Source organism: Macrobrachium nipponense, chromosome 36 (genome assembly GCF_015104395.2).
Source record: "Macrobrachium nipponense isolate FS-2020 chromosome 36, ASM1510439v2, whole genome shotgun sequence".
NCBI lineage: Eukaryota > Metazoa > Arthropoda > Malacostraca > Decapoda > Palaemonidae > Macrobrachium > Macrobrachium nipponense.
In genome coordinates this window covers 1233295-1246578 of record NC_087220.1, presented here as the reverse complement: position 1 = coordinate 1246578, position 13284 = coordinate 1233295, and the positions used below count along the sequence as shown (strand labels likewise).

At 37.1% G+C, this 13284-nt stretch overlaps 1 long non-coding RNA gene across 1 annotated transcript in view; it reads right to left on the bottom strand.

Moving 5' to 3' along the window:
• Window positions 1-13284, bottom strand: part of LOC135203496 (uncharacterized) — a 267713-nt gene that overhangs the window by 112073 nt on the left and 142356 nt on the right. Inside the window, exon 2 of the long non-coding RNA XR_010311941.1 lies at window positions 642-1831. This is a non-coding gene — a long non-coding RNA (uncharacterized LOC135203496). The remainder of the gene's footprint in view (window positions 1-641; window positions 1832-13284) is intronic.

The following is a 13284-nucleotide window of genomic DNA, read 5'->3' as shown; positions in this document are numbered from 1 at the left end:
CACTTACTGAACCCATGCTGGAGATATTTTAAAAATATTTCTCAAACTAGTTAATATACGAACTATAACAAAAGCAACAGGATGTGATCGCCATATTTCATAAAGTGATGAGGTATTTAAAATACCATAATTGTACAGTCGACCTAAAAAAATAATGGCCACTTACCAAACCCATGCTGGTCATATTGTAAATCGATTTCTCAAACTAATGATAATATGAACTAATGCAAAAGCAACAGTTGCCTAACGACATATTCTGTAAAGTGATGCAGTATTTAAATTACCGTAATTGTACAGTCGACCTGAAAAATAATGGCCACTTACCAAACCCATACTGGTCATATTGTAAATCGATTTCTCAAACTAGTGATAATACCAACTATGACAGAAGCAACAGTTACCAAATGACATATTTTGTAAAGTGATCCGGTATTAAAAATACCGTAATTGTACAATCACCCTAAAAAATAATGACCACTTACCAACCCATGCTGGACATATTGTAAAAAGATTTCTCAAAGTAATTATGCTCACTATGAAAAATGAAAAACGGGGGATCTGAACAACATATTTCGTAAAGTGATGTGATATTAAAATATACCATAATTGTACAGACGCCCCAAAAAATAATGAACACTTACCAAACCCATGCTGGAAGCTGTGCCGACGGATGTACTCCGAACAAACAGGTTTCCTTAGGTGTTTCCCCGGCATCTTGGAACTATTTCGATGCTTCTTCCTGCTTCTCTGCTTGACGATCGATCCTTTCTTTTCTGTTTGGTCTACTTGCAAAGCAGAGTGCAATTGAATTTCCTTTACGAATGATCCTCTCAGCGATATATACTTGATTTGCACACCGTCACAATTAACTTTTAGACACACTGGAATTCTTTTATTATAAACTGACAACGGAATTTTTTTTTCCAGAATTTAGAATCACAATCCCTTTTCACTTGCAAGCACAATTGACCTACTGTGATATTTCCTTTACTTCGTATCAAACTGGCTGTAATATTTTTCTTTTTTTTACTTTTCTAGACTTTGTTTCACTTTTTTTCCTTTTTTTTTTAGTAAAAATTATATTTGATCTCGATTCCACGTACTTTCTTATGAAGAGCTCGATAACAAATTCACTATTATCACTTTCTATATTACAACTTTTTCCAGGCTAGAGATTTCATCACAGAAGCACTATAATTATATATTTTCTATTTTTCATAAATTTTATAAATATACTATTGAACTCGTATCTCTCCTTTAAACCGTAACGTCAATATTGGCGACCACAGGAGAATCTATACCAAATCATTACATTATTCTGCACCAGTATATATGAATTACACAGTGATTACAATGATTCCAGGGAGATTACATTCGGATACCAGTCTTCAATGGATTAATAAAAATCCTTCATAGGTGATTCAAAACCTTAAGCGGATGAAGAGAACGACTTTTTATCTTAATTACGAGAGGGAACTTTTCTTATGACTCATTTCTCCACAGGATTATGATACGACCTCTTTTTCATTTCAGAACATTCCAATGATTCTCAATGTTCGGAAGGGTCCACAATGGCTGGAGCGGTTAATTTTCAATAATGTCCCGGCAGTTGCGTTAATATTCAATTATTTCCAGCGATCCCACAATTTCCAAGACCTTTGTCTCTCAGTAATTTTCTTTATTCTAATTATTATGAGAGTTCCACAATGGTACGACCCTTCCAGGTGCGTTCATATCTTGAATGATTTGCGAGTCCTGTTCACTGTCCTCTTCAGGAACATATTCCTGGGAATTCTAAAATGGGATTGCCAGCCTTATAATTTATACGGACCTGGAACAAAGGGAATAGTTATTGCTGCGTGTATGCGTGTGTGTGTGTGTGTGCTTTGTTATAGTTTCAAAAGCTTCTTTAGATGTCGAAAGAAGTAGCGGAGTTCTTCAGGGAAAAATTATAAAAATAAATGAACGGCTTATGTTTTTTTGTCTGCGTCAATAACATTTTGTGGAAATGAAAGATAAAGGTATTCGCCGAATATGACGTTGATGCCGAAAGTGGTTAACTCATAAAAAAATATATATGTATATATAGCTTATATACAAATTTGACTCACCACCAGACCGAACCCCGACCTTTCAAGTGAGAGTCCAGGGCATTAGCAATTAGGGCACAAAGGTCGCAAAAAGGGGTTGGAACCTGAGTACTTACATACCCAAGGCTTTTCCCAGGGAGGTGACTAAGGTTCTAACAATTCTTTTTATATGACCTTTGTGCCCCGAATTGCTGATGCCCTGGACTCCCACTCGAAAGGTTGGAGTTCGGTTCAGCGGTGAGTCAGAAATTCAATTCTGTGTAACACGTTCCCATGTGATTATTCCCATATATATATATATATATATATATATATATATATTATATATATATATATATATATATATTATATATGTATATATAGAAATATATATCTATAATATCTATTAATTATACAAATATATCATTCAAGCTACAAATGTCCTTTAATATTTAAATTCGCTCTACCTTGGAATTGATATATTTTCATATATGTACCGATGGGGAATTTTTTAGTTGATAATAATTTCGTCCCCACATGGGATCGAACCACCGTTCAAGTGGACGGGAACGAAATCAGGACAGACAGTGAGGCTATCCAATCAGCCAACAGAGACGCTATAAGTTTATATCGATTCTTGCCTTATAAATCACCCTCGAACTCGGTGCTTTCGTAATTAGAATCGATATGAAACCCCGTCTACCATGTTAGCCAATTCGAGCGTTTGACCCACGTAGCCTTTTGTTATGAATAATTATCACATCAAACCGTGATTCAGGTTATATATCATTCGAGCTTTCAAATGTCCTTTAATATCTAAATTTGCTCTACCTCGGAATTGATATATTTTCATATATGTACCGAAGGGTTTTTTAATTTTTTAGTTGATAATAATTTCGTCCCCCCATGGGATCGAACCACCATCCAAGTGGACGGGAACGAAATCAGGACAGACCGTGACGCTATCCAATCAGCCAACAGAGACGCTATAAATTTATATCGAGCCAGATTTACAAATCACCCTCGAACTCGGTGCTTTCGTAATTAGAATCGATATGAAACCCCGTCTACCATGTTAGCCAATTCGAGCGTTTGACCCACGTGGCCTTTTGTTATGAATAATTATCACATCCCCTTCGGTACATATATGAAATATATCAATTCCGAGGTAGAGCGAATTTAGATATTAAGGACATTTGTAGCTCGAATGATATAAATGAAATGAATCACGGTTCGATGTGATAATTATTCATATATATATATAATATATGATATATATTATATATATATATATAATTTCAATACACAAATATATATGTACATAATCATACAAAAAGTCCATATAAAACATCAAAAGGGTAGAAACTGGCTGCTAGACAAGACTGGACCATCTTCCGCGTACAGAAGTTAACAAAATTTTAAATGTTCAATAACCCGGAAGGCTAATTAACAATATACTATGATTACTGATATTATTATTATTATTATTATTATTATTATTATTATTATTATTATTATTATTATTATTATTATTATTATTATTATTATTACGATTATTTATGGAGATGAACCCTATTCATAATGAACAAGCCCACCAAAAGGGCCACTGATTTGAAATTCTTGAAGCTTCCAAAGAATATTAAGTTGTTCTTTGGGAAGAAGTAAGAGGAAGTAAAAGGAAATGCAGAAAGAAAAGATCCCACTTATCAAAAAAAATTAATTAATAAATAGATAAATAGATAAAAACGTATTCAAATGCAAGGAGAATAGTATGAAGGTAGTCATGCATCGCATCTTCGCTTGAACTTCTGAAGAAGAAGTTCCAATTGCAAGACCTTCTCTGGGAGGATGTCCCACAGTCCACTACAGCTGAGTTTTGGAGCTGGTAAATACACCGCCTCATATATTACGCTGCTTGACAGTATTAATCGTTATTTTAACCCGCTGCACCACCACCAGCAGCGGCAGCTGGGGAAAGGATTGTTTGAAATGGGGTGACGGGTCGGAGATAGGTGATATTCATAAGCGACAGTACCACCACCAGTCACGGGGAATTGCAAGATGAATGTGTCGGATTTGGCGCGAATATTTTTTTCCCCGCTTTCGTGCGAATATAAATCCGCTGTGGAGGAGTTTGGCGCCCAGAATGGCAACGATAATGATTTAGATTTCGCGAAGCGTGAATCCATGAAAAAGTAGATTGCGTGGGTAATAATACTCTATATAACTGAAAATCATCACTGACATACAACAGATATAATAGCTGAAATTAGTTCAGTTATAGCCTGCAACGCTGAGTAATTCCAGATATTCATATCCCAACCACTGTACCATTGTCATGATTTTCGTAGATTTTTCGTATTTAACACTATTTACCTATCTATCTATCTAGCTATAACATGCACACACACACACACACACACACACATATATATATATATATATATATATATATATATATATATATATATATATATATAAATCACAGGGTGTTCATAAAGTCCCAGGATCATTACAAGGATTTATTGCTTAGAATGGTACTGGGACTTTATGGACACCCTGTATATATTATACATGTATACATGTATCTATATATGTATATATGAATTTCTCACATAAATACACGCATTAAGCTTCAAATGTCCTTTAATATCCAATTCGCTCTAACTAGAAATTAATATATTTTCATATATGTAAACCAAAGGGGAATTTTTTAGTTGATAATAATTTCGTCCTCTCGTGGGTTTGAACCAGTGCCCAGCGGACTGAGGAGAACTCAGGACTTCAGTGATGTTACCGACTTGTTGCCCGAGTCGATAACCTCACTGAAGTCCTCATTTCTCCTCAGTCCGCTGTCCGCTGGTTCGAATCCACGAGAGAACGAAATTATTACTAACTGAAAAATTCCCCTTGGGTTAACATATATGAAAGTATATTATTTCCGAGGTATAGTGAATTGGATATTAAAGGACACTTGTAGCTTTATGAATGTATATGAATCACGGTGATGTGATAAAAATTCATACGTGTATATATATAGATACGTGCATACATACATGTATATATATGCATGCCTAATATATACAGGTGTCCATAAAGCCCATTCTAAGCAATAAATACTTGTCATTTGGTACTGGGAGTTTAATGGAAATATATATACATATACATATTTGTATATGTGTGTGTGTGTGTGTGTGTATATATATAAATATATATATATATATATATATATATATATATATATAATATATATATATGTGTGTGTGTGTGTGTGTGTGTGTGTGTGTGTGTGTGTGTGTATTCATATATATATATATATATATATATATCATATATATAATATATATATATATATATGTACTAGTAAATATATATATATATATATATATATATATATTATAATATTATATCATATATATATAATATACATTATATATATGTGTGTGTGTATTTGCATATCTATACATACAAACGAATTGCAATAACCGTAGATAAAATTAAGCCCTTAACAAAAAAAAAACACAATCCAAAATCCATTACAAAAGGTAATTACCCAGATTAATTACGTAGATTAAACAGTCCACGAGCCTAATGGAGCGGAACAATTAATGGGGCCTCTAACCTAATAAAAAACAATTTTTATTTGATTAAATAAAAAAAATAAATCACAAATGATATGGGATATGGGCCCTTTACGCGAACATAAAAATGAAAAGTGGACAATACAGGAGTGTTCGTGCTAAATTATACACGTATGTTCGTAGCGGTGTCTGTATGCACACACATATATAAACATGCATATGTACATAAACATATATGTATAATATTATATATGTATATATTTCTTTCATTTACTTATCTATACATCTATTTATATACTACATAAATATGTAGGTATATATACATTATGAATATATATATATACAATATATATATATTATATATATATATATATTATATATATATATATATATATTGTTGGCCGAGTCGGTAACTTCACTGAAGTCCTGAAGTCCTGACTTCTCCTCCTCTGTCCTTCTGGTTCGAATCCACGAGAGGACGAAATTATTGTCAACTAAAAGAAATTCCCTTTAGTTTAACATATATATGAAAATATGTTAATTCCGAGGTAGAGCGAATTGGATATTTAATGACGTCATTTGTAGCTTAATGCACATAATATATATATATATATATATATATATATATATGTGTGTGTGTGTGTGTGTGTGTATGTATATATATACATAGAAGAGAGTTGAGGAAAGTAAGATGGAAGAAAGAGAATATGAACGGAGGTACAGTAAAAGGAACGAAAGGGGGCGTGACAAAGACGGAAGCTACAGATCGTCAAGTAGTGCCTCTGACGGTACTAACCACCCCCCCCCCCTCCCCCCCCCCCCTAAACAACTCCCCTCCCCTCGGAAATAAAAACAAATAAACAAATAAATAACAACAACGAGGAATTGGAGAGGGGATATCAGCCCTCACATGACGATTTGTTCACCGAATCGAAAAAAGGGGACAAAATACATCAGAAATCAAGAGGGTTCAAATCCAGTCGCGTTCGAGTAGGCTTTGTTGACATACGCTGTTTCCGGCCTGCTATTTGTTTTGATGGCAGCAGGGAGCGGGGTTGTCAGTTGCAAGATAAATAAATGCAAATATGAAAGAGCGATAAAGGATGGGAATAAATCACACACACACGCAAATGAATTGAATCATAAGTTACGTCCAAAATTTGAGGTTCATTTCAGAATTATTGAAGAAAAAAAAAAAAGAGGAAAAGGGTTTTTAGCCTTGGATAAAAAGACAGGCCTGTCTAGATTATTCAAGAAGACGTGAAAGGGGTAAAAAGGGGAAATTGCGCAGTTATGCACTTTTGTTTGATACCCAATTCGCTCTACCTACGTATATTATTTCAGAGGCAGGGCGAATTGGGTATTGAACGATATTTAGAGTTTAATGCTTCCGTATAAAAATAAGAATCACAGTGAGGCGGTAAAATTCAGACGCTGTCAGTATGCAGGCGCATACAATATCTTTTATTATAGTTTTATAATAATAAATATTATCATTCGGTAGATGAAACCTACTCATATGGAACAAGCCCACCAAATGGGCCACTGACTTGAAATTCCCGAAGTTTCCAAAGAATATTAAGGAGGTCAAGGAAAATACAGAAAGAAGAGACTCCACTTATTAAGAGACGCTGATGCTAGCAATATCTACTCTAAAACACAAGCATGTGGTGGCAAATGTTGATAACTACGTGTTTAGAATATGCATAGTATCGCGACGTCATTATATCTCCAATGGGAAAAGTTTATGGGGGAAAAAATACATAATTATATGTTTTGTTTACAATATGCTAAGTACGTTAAGTAGATGGTGAAAAAATGTATGGGATTAAGTGTTAATGTGCAAAATCTTCCAACGTCACTATATCTTCGATGGGAGATGTGTTATAGTGGGAGATATTGATAATGACGTTGTTTACAATGCACGAAATATATCAATTCTCAGTCGCCCGTGAACCAGCGCAATCGTACACACCCATATTGCAGCCATCTATAAATTCTCTCGGGGTGATCAGAGGAGGGAGCGGCGCCCCCCCCCCCCCCCCCCCCCCCCCCCCCCCCCCCCCCCCCCCCCCCCCCCCCCCCCCCCCCCTTGAAGAGACATAGCCCTCACTGCGTTCCTTTCCACGTTCTCATTTAGTTAATGGTGCCCAATCTGTCCTTTTCTGCAGCTCGGAGGAAGCAATCGTATCCGCTGATTGACCTCCATTTTTTCCTTTCCGTTTCGCGTTCCTTCTTAGTAATGGAACACAGAATTCAGAGGCCAATCGCTGGGACCAGCGAGCTCATTCAGCGCTGAAAAGGAAAAGGTGTGACTGGAGGAAAACTAGATATCCAGAGAGGTTGGATAGCAGGATGGGAGAGGGAATATGAAAGGAGGTATAGTAAAAGGAATGAAAGGGGTTTGGAGCAGCTAGCAGCCATGAAAGGGGCGCTACGATGAACTTTTAAGTAATGCCTACAGTGCGCCCCGTGAGGTGCACTGACAACCCCCCCCCCCCCCCCCCCCCCCCCCCCCCCCCCCCCCCACCCCCCCCCCCCCCCCCCCCCCCCCCCCCCCCCCCCCCCCCCCCCCCCCCCCCCCCCCCCCCCCCCCCCCCCGTTACTTATCAATGACATCGGTAAACAGCATCAGTCGTCTTATACACTGCAGAATCAGTGAACTTAAGAAGCGCTAGGTCTGGTCAGAACTCGTACGGGTGACCATCACTGGAAGCTAGAAGCCATTAGCTCGTCACTGGTGACTATTTATAACATGTAATAAATGTGCCTAAGTTTCTTCAGAGCAATCGAGTTTCCTGTACAGCATATAATGCTGGTTTAGCCGTGGCCTATGAGACTCTCATCCACGGCAAGGTGGTGGCCTGTCCTATAGACTAACTAACTTTAAAATTAAATAAAATCAAAAGTACTGAGGCTAGAAGGCTCCAATTTGGTATGTCTCATGATTGGAGAGTGGATGATCAACATGCCAATTTGCAGCCCTCTAGCCTCAGTGGTTTTTACGAGCTAAGGGCAGACGGACAGACAAAGCCGGCACAATGGTTGTCTTTTGCAGGTGACTAAAACGCCGGTAAAGTCAGTGAGATATTCATTATTGATATTCTAAGCTCCTTAATTATTCAGAAAATGAAACCTACCCTCAATTATTATTCAGTAGACGAAACCTGTTCATATGGAACAATCCCACCAAAGGGGCCACTGACTTGAAATTCTTTAAGCTTCCAAAGAATATTAAGGTTTTCATTACGAATAAGTAAGAAGAGGTAAAGGGAGATACAGAAAGAAGAGTTTTCGGTTATCAAAAGGAAAAATTAAATGAATAAGTTTGACTTTAACTTATTTTGCTACACAGATTAAAATGATGCTTATTATAAAGATTGCTAAATTGTTGTGAGGGACAGTGATTAAATTTCCTTCAATTTCCTCATTATTATTATTATTATTATTATTATTATTATTATTATTATTATTATTATTATTATTATTATTATTGGTTGTATGTCCACAATAATATAGCTGTTTGAGAGTTGGTGCATCTCTATAGAAACCAATAGCTTTCGAACCTTGTGCAAGGTTCATCCTCAGTCTGTGCCCATTATTATTATTATTATTATTATTATTATTATTATTATTATTATTATTATTATTATTATTATTATTATTCTGGGGGGTCCACAATAATAAAAATGTTAAAAGTTAGCGTCTGATTTATAAACCACTTCATTTCGACCGAAGATGAACCCAGAGAAGGGGTCGAAAGCTTTTATAGAGTTTATAAATTATAGGTACACGAACTTTTAACGTTTTTATGATTGTGGACAACCTTAGAACATTGTATAAAACTCTCGTGATAGAGAGTTTTTCCCAATATTATTATTATCTTTTTTTTTTTTTTTTTTTGCTCTATCACAGTCCTCCAATTCGACTGTGGGGATCCGGTTGCATTCTGCCTCCTTAGGAGTCCATCACTTTTCTTACTATGTGCGCCGTTTCTAGGATTACACTCTTCTGCATGAGTCCTGGAGCTACTTCAGCCTCTAGTTTTTCCAGATTCCTTTTCAGGGATCTTGGGATCGTGCCTAGTGCTCCTATGATTATGGGTACAATTTCCACTGGCATATCCCATATCCTTCTTATTTCTATTTTCAGATCTTGATACTTATCCATTTTTTCCCTTTCTTTCTCTTCAACTCTGGTGTCCTATGATATTGCGACATCAATGAGTGATACTTTCTTCTTGATTTTGTCAATCAACATCACGTCTGGTCTATTTGCACGTATCACCCTATCTGTTCTGATGCCATAGTCCCAGAGGATCTTTGCCTGATCGTTTTCTATCACTCCTTCAGGTTGGTGTTCGTACCACTTATTACTGCAAGGTGGAAGGTGTTATTATTATTATTATTATTATTATTATTATTATTATTATTAATTATTATTATTATTATTATTATTATTATAATTATCAATTAAAATCTCCGAACATTGGTATGTATGAAGCAAACAATTACAGAAACTGCCAAGCATTTATATGTCAAAACATTCCAATGACACCAATACCCTCATCTCACGTTCCCGCCATACATACCGAGCGAGTAAACAGAGAAAACATTTGCTTACAGTGAACCTTAAGACAATAATCATTCTCTCTCTCTCTCTCTCAGCTATCAACAAACGACTCACCTACGAAAAACTGGTTGTCTCGGTAATCAGTTTTTTTTACTTTTTCTTCTTCTTTTTCAGTTTTCTGTTCAAGAAAACTATCGTGCCGACTTTGTCCGTCCGTCCACCCTATTTCTACCCGCCCTCAGATCTTAAAAACTACAGAGGCTAGAGGGGTGCAAATTGGCATGTTGAACAGCCACCCTCCAATCATCATGCACACCAAATTGCAACCCTCTAGGCTCAATAGTTTTTATTTTATCTAAGCTTAAAGTTAGCCATGTATCGTGCGTCTGACAGCGCTTTCAGGAGCAATGGGACGCACCCTCACTCTCTACCGCATCTAGGAAGCAACTGTAGCTGATGGTTTTATACAGCAATTTAAGTTGTAGAGAAAAGTCGAAACTTTGTAGAAAGTAAAAATAAAAGGGAGAAGAGGTCCCTTGCAGCCATAGCTCCGAGTCTATTAGCAAAACATCGTGATTCCTGACACGTTTCTTCCGCTAGGTGGTGTAGGTGGCCGTCGTCTGGCCCCCTTCGGTATCCCCTCCCCCCTCCCCACTCACTCCACTTTCCCTCAACTACCCTACCTCCTCCTCCTCCTCCTCCTCCTCCTCCAATGTCATTTCCTTTCCTCTTCCCCCCAAAGCTGCTTCTATCCCATATCAGCTCCTCTCCTGAACCCTTTCCGAAAACCACGTCCCACACACTAGGCCCACTCCCCCCCTACGCCCCCCCCACATTCTCTCTCTCAACCAAGGTCATCTCCTAACACCCACCCTCCTCTCCCCCCCGCCCCCCTTACCCCACAAGGTCCCCATGTCCAGCTTCACTCTTCTTTCCACCCCAAAAGCTCTTTGTGTTTTGGACATAACTCATAACTTTTTTCAAATGTAGGGCGATCTCATCTTCGTGCTATATCGCAGGGCGGAATTGCTACCATCACTCTTATATATATTCTGCCCCCTGTAAAAGACTGAGAGAGAGAGAGAGAGAGAGAGAGAGAGAGAGAGGAGAGGAAAAAAGAATGAGGGGGAATGGGGAGGAAAAAGGGGGGGACGAGAGAGAGAGAGAGAGAGAGAGAGAGAGAGAGAGAGGTCTGCTTCTTGTTCTAAGTTCTGGTAGGACGTTTTAGGCTGATTATACCAAAAAGAGCAGACTTTGCTCTATTGCCCCATAGAGAGGTTTTTTAACGACGACCTCCTTTGAGTTGATTCTTCCCCGTTAGAGGCATACCTCTTACGAGGTTCTTCCCTCATCAGAGGTCTACCTCTTACAAGGTTCTTCCCTCATCAGAGGTACGCCTTACACGATACGGGTACCTCACACATGATTCATTCTCATCAGAGGTACAACTTACCCATTAAAGGTACCTCATACAAGATTCTTTCCCATCAGAGGTACCTCTTACGATGTTCTTCCCTCATCAGAGGTATACCTCTTACAAGATTCTTCCCCATCAGAGGTACCTCTTAGAAAGGTATTCGGCTGGAAGGGATCGGAGCATGCTTTACGATCACAATGACTCCAGTGAGCGCTCATTTACAATGATACCAGCGTGCGCACATTTACAATGATTCCAAGCCCTGCCTTGCACTTGCATTAACTGCAGGCTCTTGACATCCATTATTATTATACACTTGTGCGTTCATACATATAATACACACACACACACACACACACACATATATATATATATGTATATATATATATATATATATATATATATATATATATATATATATATATTATGTACATACATATGAACAAAAAATAAGTGATCATTGTTAAATGGGAATATATGACAATACATTTTTTTTATTTTACATTTATTTGGAAGTCGCCTGCTATCTCTTTGCTTGCTTCACGTAATATTATATATATATATATATATATATAATATATATATATATATATATATATATATATAATGTGTTCGTGTGTAAGTGTGATTTACAGAAATTAACATAAACCATGAGAGAAAACTCGAAAATTTTTCCACCCATAATTATTTCGCTAACGATTCAAAAGCGTTTTTCTTCAGCTTTCGATAAACAATTCATTTCTTCTTCTTTTTTCAACGACAACATTATCTTTTCTTACTTTCGTCAATCTTCTCCAGCGCTTCGCGACCTTTGGAAACGTGACCTGAAAAGAGAGAGAGAAAAAAAATTTTAATTATTCAAATAAAACGTTTATTCTAAAACATAAGTAAAAAATGCAATCTAGTTTTCTAAAATGTTAATTATTCAAGTCAAACGTTCATTTTAGGACATAAGTAGAAAAAATTCCAATCTAGTTTTCTGTACAGCGTATATACTCAAGGCCACCGAAAATAGATCTATCATTCGGTGGTCTCGGTATGATGCTGTATGAGGCGCGGCCCATTGCTAGAAGCACGACCGTGGCAAATCTTAACCGTACGTCAAAACTACTGAGGCTAGACGGCTGCAATTTGGTACGTTTGATGACTGGAGGGTGGATGATCAACGTGCCAATTTGCAGCCCTCTAGCCTAAGTTGTTTGTAAGATCTGAGGGCGGACAAAAAAAAAGGGTTCTTACAAGACCAAAATAAGAATATAAAGTTTAAGAAAATACGGGACTTCTTTGGGAAGCCGTTTCGTCGCTGGAATTAAGATTAAGTACAGTAGTTATGGTGGTTCCTTTTCCCCCTAAAGCCGAGCGAGACACTTTCTGAAAAAACAAATAAAACTTCCCAGATCTCTTTTTCTCTCTCTCTCTCCTCTCTTATACACGCTAAGTCTTCCCTAGAATGTTCTATCATCCCATGTCTCTCTCTCTCTCTCTTCTCTCTCTTCTCTCTCTCTCTCTCTCTCTCTGATACATAGTCTTTATATTTATCATATACATATAAGGGTTTTCTGATTACTTGTGTACAGCAACACAGACGGACAAGAAGACAATTGATTAATGATAACGTCTCGCTGTATATTTACGACGTAAATAC